Genomic DNA, 21,558 nt, shown 5'->3' on the forward strand with positions numbered 1-21,558 from the left:
CTTTGAGCCACACATTTACTTTTTACTGCTTATGAGCATTGAGTGTGGTCAAGCTGTGTAGACCCTTAGGAGCTTGTCATGCGGTTAAAATCAAGATTAACTTGCACGTTCACTCACACATGCTGCTTCTACTCCGGAAGTACGCATCCACATACAACCACTCATTTCCATCTCCAGATTCAACCAAAAGTATTCTACTCCTAATCCGGGAGAGAATAGCCAAAACATATTTTCCTATTCCTGTTATTCCCTGTGAAATAAATGCTCCAGTTATTTTGGTTACTACCACTTGCTACATTCTTTCAGGAGATGAGTGCTCTAAAAAAAGAAAGAGAAAAAAAAATATGAGGAAATAAAAAGGGGCAAGTGCCCGGAACCTCGAAGAAAAGAAAGAGTGAGACGAGGGGTAAAAATGGACAAGTGTCCGACAGTAGAATTAGGGGTACAAGATACCCACCTGAGAGGAAAGAAAAAGAAAATATAGAGCATCTCATTCTCCCCAAAAAGCTTTAAAGTGCAAGAAAGTTATGTATCCCCTCAAAAGAGCAAAAGTAGAATTAGACTTTCACCATTATTATCACCATCATCACCATACACCATTCATTCGCCACACATGCACATCTTGATTTGATTTATTGACTTGTTTCTCTGGATCCATGGTTTGACTATGCAATAAATGTCTTGTAAGTATGTATTAGTTGTCTCCCACTTCTGAGCTCCAGATATCAAAACCTTATTAGAGTAGGGTGAGAGAGAAGGTAATATCACTATGCATTATACCAAAAATACCACATACTTTGAGAGAAGGCATATACCATTACTGCCTTGGTAAGGATCCAGAAATACCACAAAAGAGAGATCTGAGAGAGTCATATAAGGAATCTCTGAGTTTTATGTGAAAATCTGCAAAAACTCCACAGCTATAGCTGATCAAGAATAAGAGACATGGCGCTTGACTTGACCATTCTATCTTTTAACTACTCAAGACACAAGTGACGGTTACAAGCCCCATGGTGAAAGGTAAAATGAGTAAGTTTTAAGTCTTAACAGTTTACCCTAACTCAGAGATGAGATCTTACTTTTAAGGCATGAAACCACTGCAGAAACTCTTGAGTTCATCCTTGCTCAGGGACGAGCAAGAGGTAAGCTTGGGGGAGTTTGTTGATGGTCCTTAAGTATCAAATTTAATTATCAAATAAACAAATAAAAGGATCCAAATGAAATCAACATTTAGACTTAGGGTTTTATCTGACAGAATTCCACCAGTTTTGGTGTTTGTCTATTTCTGCAGGGGGTTATCAGGAAATACGGAAGAAAGGCCCACATGTCGGGATTACATAGAGATATCAACGCACCGCGCAATTTTGTACCATCTAGAAGACTCCAGAAGCCACGAGAAGAAAGCAGAGGCCGAAAGGGGCCAGGCCTAGGGCGCCCGCCCACAATCCCGGGGCGCCCGCACTGACCTGGACTCCGTTCGGGACTCTCTTCGCACACGATGTTCCACCGACCTAAAGGATCAAGGATAACATAGTACCACATCGCCTACCGACCCAAAAACGCATAGAGGAGGAGGACTATATAAGGAGACTACCCTGGCCCCTGGAGAAGACAAGAAGTTATCATAGAGTTGAGGGGTGCCCTCGAAGGAAAACCTCTTCTCTAAATAGAATTTCTTTTTAGGCTTAGCAACCAATGTAAGTAGAAATAGATCTTCTAGTTTCTACTAGATTGAGAGAGATAGAGTGGAGGTGTAGATCGGAGGAAGGTCGGCCTGTCGGTGTCTACTCCGAGTTGTACCTGCGGGATCAAGTCTTCTAACCCGAGGCTTGCTTCTAAGATTCTTCAGTAATTCGACTTCTAATTCTAGTAAGTTCTTGTTTTATTGTTCTTTCGTTTATGAGTTTACTTTAATCCTCTTCTGGTTGAGTATTAGAGTAATCATTGCTAGCGTAAACGTGGTGTTTAGGCTAGGGTACTCATAGATATCCCCTGATTAGCTGGACTGTCGTAGTAGCGAGGAACGTGACATTTCCGAGTTACCTTTGTATCCCATATCTTGTTAGCAGGACGGGTAGGTTTATAGGTGCGGGTCGAACATCCTTTGTGGTGTCTAGATTCCGTAAGCTTCCCCAATAGAACAGTAGATCATCGTTACCAAGGTTAGAACGAGACTACGGTTGCAGTCTTCTCTATACATCGCTCACATCGAGAAACATTCTTTGTAGCCTAAAGGGATAGTAGCAATAGATTTGGTTAGTCAAATGCACCCTTTCTCCCAGTGGTAAAAATATAAATACGATAACTCTGGATAATCTCCCGGGTGAAATGCTCACCGATATCCGTGCGCTTGCGGATCATTTCCTTATTGCGTTACCAAATATCAACACCCACCTGAGTGGAAAAAATGGACAGGTGTCCGATAGTAGAATTAGGGGTACTTGGTGCCCACTTGAAAAAGAAGAAGAAAAAAAGAGAGAGACTAAAAAAAGAAAGAAAAAAATGATAGCCCATGGTCCCTCTAATAAGCAATATGCCAGTAAGAGATGACAACCTTTTTAAAAAGGTCAAAGGTCTTGATCTAGGAGTATGACATTCCTCTCCCTTGCTTCGAGCATTGACATAGCAAAATGCAAAGTAAGTATGCTAAAACTTTTAAAGCTTTACTTATATATCTTTCGAGAAGAAGGCAAATGCCTCAGTTTTATTTTGGAAACTTACAAAAACTCTAGAACAAAGGTAAGACAGAAGAACTTGAGACATAGTGCTTGACTTGATCGTTCTGTGTTTCAATCACTTAAGACCTTAGTGATAACTTAAAAACCCTGTAGTAAGAGGCATAAAAGTAACCCCTGTTTTCTTGCTGATTTTAGCTTTGCTCAGGGACTTGCAAAGGTTAAGCTTGGGGGAGCTTGTTGATGGTCCTTAATGCTCACATTTAACCATCAACTAATCATGGAAAAGGACCTATATGCGACCAACACCTAGACTTAGGGTTTTATCTGACAGAATTCCACGAGTTTTGGTGTTTGTCTATTTCTATAGGGGTTATCCGGAAACATGGAGGAAAGGCCCACACGTCGGGTTTACATAGAGATATTAACGTGTGCGGCAATTTTCTATCATCTAGAAGACTCCAGAAGCCATGGGAACGAGCGGGAGGCCGAGCGGGCCCGGGGGCTGGGCGCCCGCCCTCCCCCCTTGGGCGCCAGCCCAGGTGTTTCGGCCAACCAGGCCCCGCCTCGCGGATCATGCTCCACCGACCTAAGGGATTAAGGAAAACCGAGCGATTAAGGTCGGTTTGATCCGACAACCCACATTCATTTGGAGGGGCTATATAAGCAGGCCCCCTAGACCCTGGAGGAGAAATCTCTTCTACAGAATCAAAGCTAGGGTTTCAATTATTTATCCAAGTAGAGAGGATCCCTCTAGTTCATCTAGTTCTAGTTCTAGTTCATCTAGTTCTAGTTCTAGTTAGTTCTAGTTGTAATCTAGAAATAGGGAGAGAGAAGAGGAGAGCGGAGGAGGAGCCGGATCTGTTGGATCTTCCTCAACATTGTACTTTTGCAGCAACTAGTTCGTTCTTCATCGTTCTCCAAGTTCTTCAATACATAGTTCCTGAGTTCTTTAATTACTTTTATTTACATTGAATTTATTTATTGGATTCCCGCTTGCATCAAGTGCTCTAGTCTTTGCAACGCTAGAGTAGTAATTAATAGATTAGACGTGGTGTTTAGTCTTGCAATTACCTGGAATTACACCCAATCCTGCGGATTGTTCTGGTAGCCCTTGGGTAGTGACAGCCCTAACGGTCGACGTATTCCACCTCGTTCGGATCGGTGTTTGTAGGACCGTAGTCAGAGATTCCTAGCCCCCTTCTCATCTCTTTCTGTGGTTAGTGTTCTGATGTCCTGAAATAAATAATCTTTGAAGTAATTCTTGATTCTTAGATCAATTAGAGAACTCTCAGGAAACTTCCTCTCTTTCCACCAAAAATAATTATATAGTTATCCTTGGGCGATCTTGAATCTTAATTAGTACACTCACGTTCCCTGTGGAAAATCGATACTCTGAAATACTCCCGGGTGAAAGCTACATCGGTATCCGTGCGCTTGCGGATTTTTTCTGTTTGCGTTTAAATACCCAACAAGCTTTCTGGCGCCGTTGCCGAGGAGCGGTAGCTGTGCTAGTTTCGAACCAAGTCGTCTGTGTATCCTTTTTCTTTTCCTTTTTTACCACACTCACCTTACCATTTTCACCATACCACATGGATTTCACTCCTATCTATAAATTCTTTGCTCCAAAGGGCGAGTTATTAGAGCCACCACCATCATCACATCCAATTCTTACAGATGGCTACGACCTCGGCCCTGATATAATAGCTATGATTCAGGAGCAACCCTTCTCTGGGCAAGTAGATGAAGATCCATACACCCACCTTAGAGAATTCGAGCAGTTGTGCTCTTGCCGATCTATTTCTGGCATGACACAAGAAACCCTTAAATGGAAATTATTTCTGTTCTCCCTTTTGGGAAGAGTGTTGACGGTCCTTAAGTACCAAATATAAACATCAAATAAATAAAGAAAAGGATCCAAATGCAACCAACACCCAGACTTAGGGTTTTATCTGACAGAATTCCACGAGTTTTGGTGTTTGTCTATTTCTGTAGGGGGTTATCAGGAAATATGGAGGAAAGGCCCACACGTCGGGTTTACATAGAGATATTAACGTGTGCGCCAATTTTCTATCATCTAGAAGAGTCTAGAAGCCACGGGAACGAACGGGAGGCCGAGCGGGCCCGGGGGCAGGGCCAATCAGGTCCCGCCTCGTGGATTATGCTCCACCGACCTAAAGGATTAAGGAAAACTGTGCGATTAAGGTCGGTTTGATCCGACGGCCCATGTTCATTTGGAGGGACTATATAAGGAGGCCCCCTGGCCCCTGGAGGAGGGCAATTCCATTATTCATTAGCATATTTTCTAGAGAGGATTCAGAGAGAGAGGTCCCTCTAGGGTTCCAACCTCATAGGGCATAGCATCAAATGTGAGATTAGAATTAGTTCTTCTAGATTGAGAGAGATAGAGTGGAGGTGTAGATCGGAGGAAGCCCGGCCTGTCGGTGTCTACTCCGAGGTTGCACCTGCGGGATCAAGTCTCCTAACCTGAGGCTTGCTCCTAGGATTCTTCAGTATTTCGACTTCTAAATTCTAGTAAGTTCTTTGTTCTTATTGTTCTTTGGTTTATGAGTTTACTTTAATCTCTTCCGGTAGAGTTTAGAGTAATCATTGCTAGCGTAAACGTGGTGTTTGGGCTAGGGTACTCATAGATATCCCCTGTCTCGCCGGACCGTGGTAGTATCGAGGAACGTGACATTTCCGTAGCTACCTTTGTAGCCCACAATCCCGTTAGCAGGATCAGTAGGGTTTATAGGTGCGGGTCGAACATCCTTTGTGGTGTCTAGATTCTGTAAGCCTCCCCAATAGAACAATAGATCATCCTTACCAAGGTTAGAATGAGAGTGCGGTTGTAGTCTTCTCTATACATTGCTCATATCAAATCACATTGTTTGTAGCCTAAAGGGTAGTAGCAATAGATTTGGTTAGTCAAATGCACGCTTTCTCCCAGTGGTAAAAATATAAATACGATACTCTAGATAACCTCCCAGGTGAAGTGCTCACCGATATTCGTGCGCTTGCGGATCATTTCCTGATGGCGTTAACAAATATCAACAAGCATTTCTGGCGCCGTTGCCGGGGAGAAATACGGTTTGCTGAGATAACTTTGAGTCTTGCTATTATCTTGTATTATACTTTTATACTTTTATTCTTTTATCTTTTTATTTTTTTTCCATATTTATGGATAACTCAAATTCCACACCTATTATTGAATTTTTTGCACCTTCGGAGACCAGCCATAGACCATGGGAGTCAACAAGTCCATTCTTTGCCCCTAATTAAGATCTGTGTCCGGAGTTGATTGCAATAGGTCAAAACCAACCCTTTTCTATAGCTGAGGTCCTATCTTTTAATCAAGAAGATAATGAACTTTTAGCTACACCTAGGGAATCTTTTAATCTTTCTATAAATTTTGGTTTAGACCTAGCCCTACAAGACCATGTTTTTCCTCGATAGTTTCACATTGGTCTTAATCATATAACCTTTGGTAGAGTTTTTCTTTCTTTATATGTTAGTAAAGCAAGGTATGTCTTCATTCGTGGACATCCTTCTTGCACTAGTATTCATAAAAAAATCCTAGAGACAGAGAAGGAATCATCTCCGAGACGAGGAAAGGAAGTTTCAATAGCTCATTTCCAAACATTTAATCCCATGATTCGGCTATCCAACACAAACTAGTAGTGCTCCAAAATCATCTAAGGGAAGAAGAAATTCTTTTCCAATCTTGCAATCTGGTACCCATCCGGAATTTTTATCCAAATAAAATGTAAAGGCAAGTGTAAGTACATCTCGTACTCAGCAAGAATAACATGAGGTTCATGAGGCTCAAAGGCTAGACACTGGTTTAACTGCATGTAGCTTTTAGTTGTCACAATTTTAGCATATGAGTAGCATCAAGTTGTCAAGACCCAAAATAAACTCATGATCAAGTAAAGTGAATAAAGAATAGCATAAACAACATATTAACAATAATAACATTAATGATTTGCCATTAGTGATCATTTATTCTGTATTGGTCCAAGGCCGCTCGTGACCGTGAGCACGGCTGATATATCAGTTTTACACTCTGCAGAGGTTGTACACTTTCACTGTGAGTCATGATTTACCCTTTCGCCCGAGGTCATGAGTCTTTAAACCCCCTTCCTGGGGAGGCCGACAGGGTTCACTATGAAGCCTTTCAAAGGTTCATCTAACAAGTTAGGGCCGCTTGGTTTCATCAGTCAGTCCATGTGATTCACCTACAGGAATCCACGGTCTGCTATTCCCCATTTGCGCCACATGGGTAACCTCTAACAAGCTAGAAAAGGTCCTCATACTGAGCTAAAGCCAGAGCCAGGTAGCCCTCACAGTTGTATTGTATGTCTCGGATGGTCATATAGAGATAAGTCCTGAGAAACTAGAGCACCATAGGATAGCCCAATGCTCTAGCCCTCTTTACTAAAGTTTCTAAAAAGTCATCTTTTAATGTTTATTGCATATTCCATTACTCAAATTACAAGATCATGGTTTAGTGGAGCACTAGCATAAGCTACCCAATGCAAAACCATAGATGACAAGGTATAAGATCAATACTAGGAAATCCTTAACAAGGAGACACATGCAATATGAATTGTGTGATTAAAGTTATTAGGAACAAGGATGATCCCATGCTATACTTGCCTTGAAACTCATATCCATCTTTTAGTTCCAAATCTTCCACAATCTGCTTCGTGATCACCTGGCAAAAGTTCACCGACTAAACTCAGTCACCACATCAACAGCAATCATCTAGAGGCAGTCATACAAAGCAAACAAACCTATAATTAGAACAATACACCAACAGTAGAAGATAAAGATGAAAAGTTTATAAAACAAATCTACATCGCACTACGATCACACAAATGTAAAGATCACAAAAATCGGAGCTATAACGAAGAAGTTATGATTTTCCTAAGATTTTCTTAAAAAAATAATTAATTAAATAGGATCACGAAAATAAAAAGTTTCAAATTTGTAAAACAGTGAGACTAACATGTAGATCTTGTGAGTACGAATCTAACACAATTTGAATGGATCAAATTAGAGTTAAAACGAATATTTTATGAGCAATATAAAACCAGTGCAATTTTGTAAATGCAGAAAACGTATTTTTAATCAAACTGTCGGGATTTACGTTTTCAAAGTCACAAAGCGTAACCAGAGAAAACGCTTTGGATTGCGGGTTATATATTTAAAAAGCGCAGGGTTTCTTTAGCAAAAGACGCGGTCGAAGGGGTATCCTTCATCTGGGGCCGTTGGATTTCATTTGGATGGCCGAGATTAGATCGGGGGTGGGGAGAGGGGACAGCCGGCCGGAGCTGAGGGTTCCCACGGCGGCGCCATTGCCAGAGTCGGCAGGTGTTCGTTGACTTGGCGTTTTAGGGCACCGTTGACGGTCCTTAAGTACCAAATATAATCATCAAATAAATAAAGAAAAGGATCCAAATGCAACCAACACCCAGACTTAGGGTTTTATCTGACAGAATTCCACGAGTTTTGGTGTTTGTCTATTTCTGCAGAGGGTTATCAGGAAATATGGAAGAAAGGCCCACATGTTGGGTTTACATAGTGATATTAACGTACCGCGCAATTTTCTGTCATCTAGAAGACTCCAGAAGCCACGGGAACGAATGGGAAGGCAATCGGGCCCGGGGGCAGGGCGCCCGCCCTCCCCCCTAGGGCGCCCACCCTGAGGTAGAGACCAATCAGGTCCCGTCTCGCGGATTACGCTCCAATGTGAGAGTAGACTAGTTCTACTAGATTGAGAGAGATAGAGTGGAGGTGTAGATCGGAGGAAGCCCGGCCTATCGGTGTCTACTCCGAGGTTGTACCTGCGGGATCAAGTTCTCCTAACCCGAAGCTTGCTCCTAGGATTCTTCAGTATTTTGACTTCTAAATACTAGTAAGTTCTTGTTTTATTGTTCTTTGGTTTATGAGTTTACTTTGATCTCTTCGCGTAGAGTTTAGAGTAATCATCTCTAGCGTAAATGTGGTGTTTGGGCTAGGATACTCATAGATATCCCCTGACTAGCTGGACCGTGGTAGTAGCGAGGAACGTGACATTTCCGAGTTACCTTTGTAGCCCATATCCCGTTAGCAGGATCGATAGGGTTTATAGGTGCGGGTCGAACATCCTTTGTGGTGTCTAGATTCCGTGAGCCTCCCCAATAGAACAGTAGATCATCCTTACCAAGGTTAGAATGAGATTACGGTTGTAGTTTTCTCTATACATCACTCACATCGAGTCACATTCTTTGTAGCCTAAAGGGTAGTAGCAATAGATTTGGTTAGTCAGATGCACGCTTTGTCCCAGTGGTAGAAATATAATTACGATACTCTGGATAACCTCCCGGGTGAAGTGCTCACCGATATCCGTGCACTTGCGGATCATTTCCTGATGGCGTTACCAAATAATAACAGGAACGAAAAGATGAACCAAAGACACAGGGGCGTAGAGAAGCTTACCGCGATCTCACCTAGGGCTAAAACGGGGTCACGGGGCGGCTGGATTGCGACCACAACGAAGAACGGCGGACGACGGTCCCTACAGAAGTTCGACAAGGTCAAACTGTGCATAGAGGGGACAAACTCGTGAGAAAGAAGGCTTGGCGAACTCGCAAGGACGATAGGAAGCTCGGTAGGGAGCTTACGGAGGCGAAGTTGCTGCGCTGTGGAAAACCGAGCGCGGTGTGGATCTCGGCGGCGTTCTATGGCTCGGCTATGGCGGCCGCTCGTTCTAGGGTTGGGGTAGGGGGTTTAAACGAGGCCAAGGCCGCTATTGGAAGCCCCCTCGGTGTGCGGGTCACGCCACCATGGAGAATCCGCGCGGCCGGTGCTCACGTCGGGGTTGAGTCCGGTTTGGACACGAGGTGGAAGACGCGGCTGACCAGTGGGTCCCACCTGGCAGTGACTTAAGGTCGCAGGGCCCGCTCGTCAGTGGAAGAAGAGAGGGAAGGGGTGCTGGCATGGGGGGAGGTGACTGGGCCGCGGCTGCCACTTGGGCCAGAGAGAAGAAGAAGGGGGGAAAGGTTCTGGGCCTTCGGGCCAAAAATAGAGAGGGCGAGTTCTTCTCTTTTTTTTCTGTTTCCCTTTTCTTTTAAAACAAACCTATTCAAAACATTTTCAAAACCAAATTTGAATCCCTTTTTAATCTTTAGCCAAAACCACTCATCACAATCAATCAAATGCAGAGGCATGCATGCTCAAACAAGTTGTTAACTCCTATAGTAAATTTTAATTTAAAGAAAATAATATTTTTCGTATATTTCATGGCACAAAAAAACACAACTAAAATAATTTCTCCTATTTTGGAAACTTGCAAATTTTGGGGTGTTACAATTCTACCCCCCTTAAAATGAATCTCGTCCTCGAGATTCGGTTGATGCTTACTCAAACCAATGCGGGTATGCTTTTCTTAGATGCTCTTCTCTCTTACAAATAGCCTCCTCTTTGGTGCACTGATTCCACTGTACTTTGTACATCTAAAAATCCAACTCCTGGTAACCCTTTCTGTTGTTTCCCACTTCAGAACTAATTCTCTTCTGAGGTGTCAACATAACTCTTATGTCGAGACTATGCCACCCTCAGATTATCTCTGATCACTCTCAATTGCTGTTCTGCATCACTTAGAATCTCTAGCCCAAACACTTGTTTTCTCCCATTTGATTCCAAATCAACAGGGTTCTACACTTACATCCATACAAGCTTTCAAAAGGCGCCATCTGAAGGCTCTTCTACGAACTGTTTTTCTAAGAAAACTTCGCATATGGTAAACTCTTTGTTCCATACTGCAATTCCCAAGCTCACAACATATCTTCTAAGTAATCTTTTCAGTTCCTGTGGTTCCCAAATGAGTAACTAGTAGAGCTCACTTGGCAGTACTAGTGACATCACCCAGTTCAACACTCAACCCTTCGAATTTCAGTGTCATTTGAACTCCCCTAGCACACTCTTTATGCTCTGAGCATTCGCAAAGGCTTTTCTCCTTCAAGTGATAGCATTTTTCCTAGTCATAACTCTTGATTCACTCAACTCCATCGACAATGTGACCAGCTCAAATCCAACTTCCTAAAGACACCCTTTAGATTCTTACGTTCTACACAGATATCACTCTTACATCCAAGAAGATAGTATCTCCATGCTCCACCATGGATACCTCCACATCATGTGTTAGGTGGTCCAACTCACTTAGTCAACTTATGCATAAGCCACTACTTTTGTATGGAGCACATCTAAGGTCTTGATGGAATAGAAGAACCCTATGTGTTGATCTTTATAACACATTCAGTGAACCACTGATAGAGTCTTATCATTCCAAGTCAATCTCTTAGTCACTCTTATGTCAAGATCACATTGGCTCCAGCAAACCTATGATAGCATCTCTTGCCATATCTATAAAACTCTAAGTCTCATTCACCTTCCTTTGGTGGTTTCCAACTCTTGCATCTTTAACCTTCCTAAGTCCATCATTAAAGATGACATCTCTTAGGTGACAACTTTCATCAACTAGAACATATTGGTCGTGCTCTCTTTAGCAAAGAAATCTTTTATGTCTCCATAGAATCAACAATAGACGTAGCATATTCACTTCCTAAGTTGTCAAGTGACCAATTTCACTAACTTGAGCCAGGGTAGATGATTATAATCATGGGATATCTCTAGAGACAACTTCTCACTTCATGGTAAATTGAAAGGGCATTAACCTATCATACCAAGGTACTACCCCCCTTAAGATGAGATAGGTCGGGGACAACATGGACTAGCTCTCATATTCTGTTTAGATGATTCACATCATAAAGTCTTTTAAATTCACTGTACCAAGTCTCATGATTCGGAGTGGGTTTCATCACTAAGTTCCAACTATTGGTACCTCTATCATAGTTGAATTGCTTTGCTCTCACATCTCATGTATCACTTCGTAGACTTTGGTGTCACCTGATTCTCATAAGCACCACTTCCAAGCTATGAGTACCGGCAATGACCTATATCTCCATCCATATTAGCACACTTCAATGGAACTATTTCTTGCATCAAAAACCAAATTTACCAAACACTTGAGGTCCTTATCGACGATCCAACATTAACCAATACTTCTCCTTGTAACTCCTTTGATAAGACTACCCCCCCTTAGAATAGGTAAATAGGGGCTTGAATGGGTAGTTTAGTCCATCTCTCAAGTGAGTTTCTTATCATAAGTTCTTCTAATACCGAAAAGAAACTCATGTGCACTGATATGTACAAGAAATCTGTAGTTCCTCACGATATGAAAAACACCAACGCAGTAAAATAGACATAACTCCTTTTCTGTTAATCCAATAGGGTCTTAGCTTATACCGCTAGAAACCTTATCAAATTCCCTACAACTTTCATATAGAAGGCTTCCTTAGTTTCTGTCTTTAAACCTGGGTAAAACAGCCCAACATGATATCCATCTCGACAATGTCTCAGCATCGATACAGCAATTTGCAGAAGTCATATCTCGGGTTACTTAGATCATATGGTGACCATCCTTATATTATTGGAAATCTTATGAAATTTTCCACAACTTTCGTGTACAACTCTTTCCCAGATTCTGACTTTAGTTGGCTGAAAAATAGGTACTAACTAGAACTATCCAGATTTTGAACTGTGCGGAAGCATTAACTTGTAGAGGTCATAACTCAAGTTCTATTGATCCGATGAAGTTGCAGCTTACATTGTTGGAAATATTATCAAATGGTCTAAAACTTTATATGTGAACCTCTTTCCAAATTCCGGAGTTACAATTGTCTAAAACAGTAGGCAACTGAAACTGGTCCAGATTCCTGACAGCTCAACTGTACCATCTTGTGATTTTCGTAATTCCCAAACCACAACAGCTATGGGGGTGATTCTTGCGGTTAGAGAAGGATCTTGAAGTCTACTATCACCCAGAATTTTCACATGATTTTATGGTTCTCCGAAAATAGGGATTTGAACTGAAGAAGATAAGTTGCTCTCAAAAGACAAGGTAGAGAAAACAAGAGAAACTAAAACCCATCTATTTATTTCATTAGTCCTTATACCTTAGGCCTATAAACTAAATGAAATTGTGGAGAAACCCACAAAATCATTGCACTCATTGCAAAAATCCAACCCAAACATAAGCACTAAAACAAATCAACCAAACATTGAAGATTCACAAAGCACACATATTTGACTAAACTCAACTTTTGCTACTAACGTTTATTACAAAGGGGGACTTCCTACTTATTAAACACGGTGTGACTACAGCGACATCCGGGGTAGCATCTCTTGCGTGGAGTTAGGCGAGGTATGTCCTCCACCTCATTGATCTTAGGTAATCTAGCACGACTTCTCCACTCATCAATCTCATCCAGGGCTTCCTCATAGTGTTGCCTTACTTCTGCCAATTCCAGTTGACTGTCTTCTAGCTTTTGATGCATGACTTGGATAGTCACAGCCATCTCCTTTAGTTGTTCATTCTGCTCCAAGTAGGGGTCAGCCATCACACATTACAAAGTGCCTGGTGGACGACGAGGAAGATACTTTTGTTTGCCATTCTTCCTCTCTTCGTAGTGCTTTCCATGATATGCCAAAAGAGCTTGATGGGCAGCATCAGATATGGTAGCATGCTTACTGAAGCGGTCACTAAGAGACGAATGAATGGATTCCACCATGCGTGAACCAGTAAACCCATTCCACCTTGTGATGTGTGCTTCTGTGCTCCAGTGGCTCTCATACTTAGGATGAGTCCACTTAGTGCATTTATATTCCACCTTGGCTTGCTGTTCAGGATAGTGGTCTTGTAGTATACGCATAAACCGAGGGTGAAAGAAATCTTCGCCACTGAAGGAAGTGGTAAAGTACTCCTTCTGCCAACAAGTATGTCTTCATGTGACAGGGCGAGCTTCTTCATACTCTAGTTCCGTTAAGCCATAAATACCCCGGGTCAAACATGGTCTTCCTGAGTTGCTGCGAGCAATCTTTTCGTTACGAACCATCTATAGAATTAGACCAAGAGTAAGTTAGAATCGAAGCAATACTTTTATAATATAATTAGATGATGGAAGCATAAGAATTTTAGCAAATAGCAAGGATGAGATAGTAAGCATGAATGTAGTGAAGCAAAGATGACTAAATCGACCATTACTATCTAGGCTTGCGTCCTACAGTTAGCATTGCTTTGATACCACTTTGTAGCACCTAGTTTTAAGAACAAAACCAGATACACACCATATGTGAGCCCAGGAAGCCAAATCTCACATATAGCCACAAATAGGGGTAATATTGTCGGTGTTTTACCCTTGGGGGGTCACACCAACGAGTAAAACTTGTGTGCGTGTTCCCCTTCCCAGATGGTGATGCAAGAAAGACACAGAGATTTATCCTAGTTCGGGCAAGAGAAGGCCCTACGTCCAGCGGGGGGGGGGGTGTTTTCTATTATCTTGCACCTAAGTGCTTGTACAGGGGCGAATACAAGTAGGTATTGTGGTGGATTCTAAGTTCTAGTCGGAGGCGATGTATGGTTGTTGTTCTACGTGTGTCGTCCCCTCATCCTTTCCTATGCCTCCCCTTTTATAGTTCCAAGGGGAGACCTAGGTTACATGGCGTAGGTGACAGAATAGGGGTCGATAGGGGCGTGGTGCGCTGACCCACCCGAGGCCTTTGTACTGGCGTGGCCTCGAGCCGTCTTGTTACTCGGTACTTTGGTGATGATTGCGCATGCTTCTAAATTCGGCTCATGTGCATCGCCTTGGATTGGCTTAACAGTGGGCACGCCTGTACGTCGTGGCAGTAGTCATGTCCGGAGTGGTTGAGGTGCAGTCTTTCACCACCTGACTCTTCTCCAAGAAGGAACGTATTCGCTCGAGGGTCCAGTACCGCGCATGGCCTTGCTGATTGATGCGCTGACTTTGGATGCCTCGAGGGGGGTCGTGATGCGACGTCACAACTGTCTCACTGTGCTTGGCTGTACCCTGGCTCGTCTGAAGGGATAAAGCTGCGAAAAGGGGGATTGGATGGGTGCTCGCTCCCTATCACGTTTCTCGTGACTGTCGGGTTAGGTGAGAACACGGCAGGCGCATTAAATGCCCTGGTTCCCGTACCCGCGTCAGGCGGCGGACGACGTCCTTGCGCTCGAGGTCTGTTGATTCGTACGAGCCGCTTCCGTATTCGACGGTCGCTGTTCAGTCGAGCCTCTATCGATTCGCACGACCCTTTTTCCGTGTTCGAGGCTATGGTTGGCATCGTGCTTTGGTAGTCGCGCGTGCGAGCGGGGGCGTCGAGTCAGGGGCCTCGATTTGTATATGGGTCCTCTCGTTATGAGCATTGGTGGGGGTACCCCTTATTGACACCCTCGACAAATATCAACAGACAATGCTTAATATATAACAAACTTAATACAAAAGATATAACCTTGGATAGCAAATAGTGGAAAGACACTCCGTTCTCCAGGCGAAAGCTCCAAATTTACAGGGACAACTGACTGGTTGAGCACAAGCCTAAACTCTTTTCCAAGCTTGCAATCTGGTACCCATCTGGGATTTTTATCCAAATAAAATGTAAAGGCAAGCGTAAGTACATCTCGTACTCAGCAAGAATAACATGGGGTTCATGAGGCTCAAAGGCTAGACACTGGTTTAACTGCATGTAGCCTTTAGTTGTCACAATTTTAGCATATGAGTAGCATCAAGTTGTCAAGACCCAAAATAAACTCATGATCAAGTAAAGTGAACAAAGAATAGCATAAACAACATATTAACAATAATAACATTAATGATTTGCCATTAGTGATCATTTATTCTGTATTGGTCCAAGGCCGCTCATGACCGTGAGCACGGCTGACATATCAGTTTTACACTCTGCAGAGGTTGTACACTTTCACTGTGAGTCGTGATTTACTCTTTTGCCCGAGGTCATGAGTCTCTAAACCCCCTTCCTAGGGAGGTCGGCAGGGTTCACTATGAAGCCTTTCAAAGGTTCGTCTAACAAGTTAGGGCCGCTTGGTTTCATCAGTCAGTCCATGTGATTCAACAACAGGAATCCACGATCTACTATTCCCCATTTGCGCCACACGGGTAACCTCTAATAAGCTAGAAAAGGTCCTCATACTGGGCTAAAGCCAAAGCCATGTGTTGACGGTCCTTAAGTATCAAATTTAATTATCAAATAAATAAAGAAAAGGATCCAAATGAAATCAAGATCTAGACTTAGGGTTTTATCTGACAGAATTCCACGATTTTTGGTGTTTGTCTATTTTTGCAGGGGGTTATCAGGAAATACGGAAGAAAGGCCCACACGTCGGGATTACATAGAGATATTAACGTGCCGCGCAATTATCTTGCATCTAGAAGACTCCAGAAGCCCGCCCTCCTGCCCTAGGCGCCCGCCCCCTCTGGGAGTCCAATCAGGACTCTGCTTCGTGAGAGATCTCCACCGACCTAAAGGATGAATCTAAACCATACAATCTATGTCGGTTTGATCCAATGGCCCATATTCACTTGGAGGGACTATAAAACCAGACCCCCTAGCCCCTGGAGGAGAGAGCCTCTCAACCCTAATTCATTGTTCCTCAAGGGAGAAGAAGCCTCTAATCAAGATTAGAGCCACCACATCAATTAGATATCTAGATTAGCATAGCTACATAGGATTAGAACTAGAAGGAGTCAATCTTCGATTGGTTTCCAAATCTGTCAGGAGGATTCTTGGTAATTCTCTAATTGTGCTTCTAATTGCTTTCTAATTATCTTTGTTCTTCAATATTATGAATATGACTTTGTTCTACTTCAATATATTGCTTATGATTTTGCTCTACATGCTTATATTCAAGATTATATTGTTCTTAGTTTATCATAGTTATGTACTTGGCTTAGTTAGATTCGATCTATATACATGCTTAGGATCGTATAGCGTTTATCCATCGGATCCATGGGTAAATGATAGATATTGTGTAGGCGTGGTGCTTATACCGTATTTATCTGCGATTGTACCCAATATGCCAGATCGTGGGGTGGTTCGTGATAGTGATAGCTTCATTGATTCTTATATAGTCCCCCTCTCATGTATTGGGCTGGCAGAGCAACATTATTACAGGGGAGTGATTGCTATGTTTCTTATTTACCTTGCTAATATCACTATGCATGGGCGTAGTCTTGTCTTGCAATGATTGCTAAGTATGCTTGCACTAATTATGACAATGCTAAACTATATAGTTGAGAATAACTTAGGGAATATTCTTGTAGTTCGTTCTAATACCATGCTAATGACTTTCTAGAGTATCTAATTGAGGTGCTTATCATATTTATTATGTGGCTAGATCAGATTAGTTATCCTTGTCACTATTATTATTTCATATATCTTTTATGTGACACTTACCCCTATATGAAGAGTTAGATAAATGTTCTCAATTATACATGCAATGATAGATGCTCAATCTCATATTCTATTCTGTAATCAATATTGATGATTGCTAATCCCTTCCCAGTGGTAAAAATATAAATAACGATACCTGGAATACTTCCCGGTTAAAATGCTACATCGGTATTAATCTGTGCGCTTGCAGATCCCATTCATTATTTATTTAGAAGAGCAATTGCATATTTCAATACCGCGTCTCTTATATCATGCTGGGGATGACAACTTGGCTTAAGTGGTGTGAGGGATAGGTTTGGCATTTTTGGCACCGTTACTAGATTTAGAGAACTTAGTCTACTTTTGGTAATGATGTTAAGAATACCCAACAAGCATTTTTGGCGCCGTTGCCGGGGAAGGTTGATTACTAATCAAGAATGGAATAAAGGATTTTGAGTTATCATTCACATCACTAATATGATTGAGCTTATCTATTCTCTCATACAGTTTTACCCCGATATTTTTCTATTTTATCTTATGCAGGGGAATGTATGAATAGAAGACATCTTCCAGGAAATTTTGTTGACAATCCCGAAGCATTATTCAAGAAGACGAGAGCAAAGCTCAAGAAGAGATCATCAACACTTCAGCAAGAAGCTTCATCCAATCAAGAAGATCATCGGAACTTGTCTTCAGAGTTCGAGGCCATGGCGAACAAATCAATCCGCGAGTTCTCAGCTCCCACTACGGACAACATCGGCACTGGACCTGCTGCAGAGATCGATGGCAACTTTGAGCTCAAGCCTGGACTTATCAACATGGTGCAATCCAACCAGTTCTGTGGGAAGGCACATGAAGATGCTAGTGCTCATTTACAACACTTCCTAGAGATTTGCAACACATTCACCATATCAGGAGTTTCCAAAGATGCTATACTACTTCGCCTCTTCCCATTCTCACTGTTAGGAAGAGCGAAGCAGTGGTTCTACGCTACAAAGGAGAAGAATACTACGTGGGCACTCTGCTCAACAAACTTCCTGGCTAAGTTCTTTTCCATGGGCAAGACCAATGCTCTCCGTGGGAAGATTACAAGTTTTCAGCAACAAAATGATGAATCCGTTCCAGAAGCATGGGATATCACTCACCATACCACAAGCCACAGCTCTTGTGGAAAAGATGGTGTCCAACCAAAGCTGGAATGAAGAGAGGACCCAGACACGCAAGAGAGGTGGAGGTATGCATCAGCTGAAGGAGGTAGACATGCTGTCTGCAAAGCTAGACCTGCTCATGAAGAAGCTCGACGATAAAGCCGGAGACAAGAAAGAAGTTATGCACATCTACGAATCTCACATGACTTGTGAGGAGTGTGGAGATACTGGACACTCAGGCAACCACTGCCCTGAGATACTTGAGGACGTGAACTACATCAACAACTACTACTACTACTACAACCGTCCTCAACAAAATCAAGGTTGGAATCAACAGAGGCCTAACTACTCAGGTAATTATCAAGGTAACAATTCTTACAACAATAATAATAATAATTTTCCACCTCTGAGAGAGTTAGTGTCTAATCAAGGAAAGCTAATGGATAACCTATCTAAGAAATTGGCATCTAATGATAAAATGCTAGAAAATATAAATAATATAATGGATAATTTCTCTACTCCCATCAAGAATCAAATTAGCTTTAATAAAATGATTGAATCTCAGTTAAATCAAATTGCTGCTACTGTTCCTGCTACTAACCCCGGTATACCATCACAACCGGAAGGATTAGAATCTGCAAATCTTGTAGACATGTTTGATGCAGGTAATTGGAGTAACCCCGTCACTGAATTCTCTACTGACCTTCTGCCGGTCAAGAGAGGAGATCCAGGACGCCCTGTCATCCCGATCTCCATCGGCAAGGTGGACGTCCCAGAAGCACTCTGTGACTTTGGCTCCAGCGTCAACATTATACCCAGGGTACTCTATGAAAAATTCTTTACATATCCTTTATTAGAGACAACCATGTGTTTGCAGTTTGCAGATCAGACGATAACTTTTCTAAAAGGAATAGTGAAGAACCTTTGTGTCCGAGTTGGTACCTTGTATGCCCCAGCAGACTTTGTAGTGATAGAGACCGGAAATGATGAGAGAGCACCCATCATCTTAGGGAGGCCATTCTTAAACACCACGGGAGCTATCATCTACGCTAGTGCTACCAAGATCAGTTTCTACGTCAAAGGGAGGAAGGAGACATTTTTCTTCAAGAACAAGACTACACAAATTCCAGACCAATCCAGACGTGAGTCAAGGAAGAGGACCAACAGGAGGAACAGGAACAAGCAAGTGTGGACCGAGACAGCTAAGATGGTCACTGCAGTTCATGGAGGCCAAGACCACCAACTTAAGTCACCGCTTTTGACCAAGAAGGATGACCCAGGAATGCCAAGCATCTACTGCTCCATAAATGGATTCAACTTCTACAAGGTAACTTGCGACACCGGATCGGGCGTCAACATAATGGCCGTAGTCACCTATCGGCTCTTGTTTGGAACCATGCCCCTAAGACCAACATACATTCAGCTCCAGATGGCAGACCAGACATTTTGAGAAGTCAAGGGAATAGTAACTGATGTCCCAGTCAAAATAGACGATCATTTTGTCTACACAGACTTTCAAGTTATTGACATGGGAGAAGATGAGTACGATCCACCCATCATCCTTGGAAGACCGTTCCTCAGCACCGTTAAAGCAATTATCTACATTGGAATCGGAGAAGTCCATATGCACTTCCCCTCAGAGAAGGTACGCCGTTATTTTACTGACCCTAACTATATTGTTGAAGAATCTAAGCAGGTAAGAAAGCAACGCAACTGCAACCAGAGGAGGCAGATCATCAAGGACGGATGGGCAGACTATGAAGGAGAAGTTGTAAGGTCAGAAGACGTAGAGTTTAAACAGAATTATCCAGAGGAGACGGAAGCACCAAGTCAGGTGTGGAAAATGAAGATAACTATACATGAAGAGGAGGCGCTGCCAGAAGTACCGACTACGCCACCCAACGAACCTCAGGACGATTAAGAAAATGGAGAGTCCCGTTCGGAGGACTTAAAAACACCGAACGCCTTGCCAAGAGGTAAACTTGGTAGTTATCCTTTCCCTTTCAATTACTTTAAATAGTTTACTTAGTTAATTAAGTTCGTGCTATCCTAAAAAGAAAATATATATATATATATAAACAGTAAGCCCCATGTGAGTATACGAGTGGCATAAAACCCATAAATACATTCACTGTGGTGGCATAAAAATAAAATAATTATTTTTCTGCTCTATAAAAATAAAAATATAAAAACAGGGAGTAATATTTATTAAGGAGTCTCAACATGATAAAGGCTAGATATTTATGCTAACACTTAACCAGTTCCACAAGCTTTGTTGTCTATTTGAACTCCACAGAATTTAAGAATCAAGAAGACTGGCAGACGGAGGACATTCTAATCGCTATCAGAATACTGCTGACTTTCAAATACACCTCTACCACCTGCTAGCTACATCAAGAGAAATTACGTCAAAATTCAGCTTGGGGGAGAGCACCGCCATTTATCTCGATAAGTATTTCTATCTATCTTTATACTTACATTATTTTAGAATATAAATACACATAAACTATGGAAAACCAAATAAAGAGTTTGTGCTTATATATATATATATATGTCTTTTGCTTAGTGTGTTTAATAAATAAATAAAGTGGCTATGCTAATCTGTATCTAAATAAAACTTAAGCATGGATATAATGAATAGTTGCTCTGCCTAATTTGCACATTTTAAGTTCTCTCTCAAGTTTAGACATAACTGTTATAATTTAAAAGCTTGCTCTAGATCTAAACTTGTGGGATAAAAAATTGATTTGAAGTCTAAGTTGTTAACGGATACGATATGGGAAGGTTGAGCTGCTGTTTATCTGTTCCTAGAGATGCTAAAATTCTGGAGAATTTTATCTTTAAAAATCTTTAAAATGTTGCATGATGAGTTCCTGTATGATGAGAGTTTAAATTCCTACCACAGCCATATATACATGCTTGCTAGACTTTGAGCCACACATTTAATATTTACTACTTATGAGCATTGAGTGTGGTCAAGCTGTATAGACCCTTAGGAGCTTGTCATGTGGTTAAATCAAGATTTCACTTGCACGTTCACTCATATATGCTACTTCTACTCCGGAAGTACCATCCACATATATCCACTCATTCCATCTCCAGAATCACCCAAAAATATTCTACTCCTAATCCGGGAGAGAATTGCCAAAAATATTCCTGTTTTTCCCTTGTGAAATAAATGCTCAAGTTATCTTGTTACTACCACTTGCTATATTATCTCAAGAGATGAGTGCTCTAAAAAAATAATAATAATAATACGAGGATATAAAAAGGAGCAAGTGCTCGGAACCTCGAAAGAAAGAAAAAGTGAGACGAGAGGTAAAAATGGACAAGTGTCCGACAGTAGAATTAGGGGAACAAGATACCCACCTGAGAGAAAAGAAAAG

Source organism: Sorghum bicolor, chromosome 9 (assembly GCF_000003195.3).
Source record: "Sorghum bicolor cultivar BTx623 chromosome 9, Sorghum_bicolor_NCBIv3, whole genome shotgun sequence".
Lineage (NCBI taxonomy): Eukaryota > Viridiplantae > Streptophyta > Magnoliopsida > Poales > Poaceae > Sorghum > Sorghum bicolor.